This window comes from Microcebus murinus, chromosome 5, assembly GCF_040939455.1.
Source record: "Microcebus murinus isolate Inina chromosome 5, M.murinus_Inina_mat1.0, whole genome shotgun sequence".
NCBI classification, from domain to species: Eukaryota; Metazoa; Chordata; class Mammalia; order Primates; family Cheirogaleidae; genus Microcebus; species Microcebus murinus.
Window position 1 is genome coordinate 113,942,324 of NC_134108.1, and position 1,443 is coordinate 113,943,766.

The 1,443-nt window shown below is 63.2% G+C and overlaps 1 pseudogene; it reads left to right on the forward strand.

Moving 5' to 3' along the window:
• The first annotated feature begins 589 nt into the window (after window positions 1–589).
• On the forward strand, window positions 590–708 carry LOC142871136 (uncharacterized; annotated as a pseudogene).
• Window positions 709–1,443: the final 735 nt, after the last annotated feature.

A 1,443-nucleotide genomic window follows, 5' to 3' on the forward strand; every position in this document is an offset into this window, starting at 1 on the left:
TTTCTTCAGCGCCCCACAAACCACGCCACCCCACCCCACCCATGGGACACATCCCCAGAGAGAGGGACGCCCCATACACTGGCTCCCCTCCCCCGTGCGCTGTGCCCCAGCCCTGGCCCGGGGGAATAGGCGGCCGCGGGCCACAGGGTGGGGGGCACAGCTGAAAGGGGTTGTGGGGGAGGGTGGCCCCTGGCTGGGGTCAAAGGGCGAGCGCCCCCGCCCGTGCGCAGTCAGCGGCCCCGGAGGCGCGCTGGGGGTGGGGGGCGGGGAGGTGAAGGAGGCCAGGCGAGGAGAGGAGGGGGGCTGGAAGGTCTCCACCTTGGCGGGTCCAGCCGTGGAGGCGCATCTTGTGTGAGTGTGAGTGAGTGAGTGAGTGTGAGTGTGAGTGTGTGTGTATAGAGAGACAGCCCCCAACCCCGGCCCGCCGCTCCCTGCCCGCCCCGCCTGTCACCCCGTCCCTCGGAGCCCACGGGACCCGGCCGGCGAACTCAACAGGCCCGGCCCGGCGCGGGGCCTGTGGCGGGAGGAGGCGGCGGGGAAGCGCGCAGAGAGGCTCGGCTTCTTGAGCGGGGCAGGGGCGCCCTCCGCCATCCACGACCACACCACCCCGAACGCGCCCGATCCCGTCTGGTCTCGGAAGCTAAGCAGGGTCGGGCCTGGTTAGAACTTGGATGGGAGACCGCCCGGGAATACCGGGTGCCATAGGCTTCTTCTTCTTTTTTTTTTTTTTTTTGCCTCTGGTTCTGTGGCGTTTCTGGGAGTGCGGGGGCGGCCCGGGGTGGGGGTGACCCCCACCCTCAGCGCCCGCCGCGGTGCCTGGCGCCCCAGCCCGCACCGTGGGGCCTCCTCTTGTCCCGAGCCGTGACACCGCCGCCACGCGGCAGCATGCGTGGCTTCTGGACAGTCAGGTCTCAGACCAAAGGTCTGCTCTGTGGGAGCCGACACGCCGGAGGAAACCTTGAGAGTCTGAGAGGGGAGGGAGTTCCAGAAGAAGGCCTGGATGTCATTTTGAGGGAGTATGTGACCAGAACTCGTCCCGTTGCTTTTGGGGTTCTATGGGCTACACGTAGGAATCTTTGGTGGTGGCACCTGATGTTCGGGGATCCGGAGTCACACCCAGACCTGCTCCACAGGCCTCCTTTTACTTTTCTCTACGGATTCATTTTTTTTTTTTTTTTTTTGAGACAGAGTCTCGGTTTGTTGCCCAGGCTAGACTGAGTGCCGTGGCGTCAGCCTAGCTCACAGCAACTTCAAACTCCTGGGCTCGAGTGATCCTTCTGCCTCAGCCTCCAGGGTAGCTGGGACTGCAGGCATGCGCCACCATGCCCCGCTAATTTTTTATATATATATCAGTTGGCCAATTAATTTCTTTCTATTTATAGTAGAGACGGGGTCTCGCTCTTGCTCAGGCTGGTTTTGAACTCCTGACCTTGAGCAATCCGC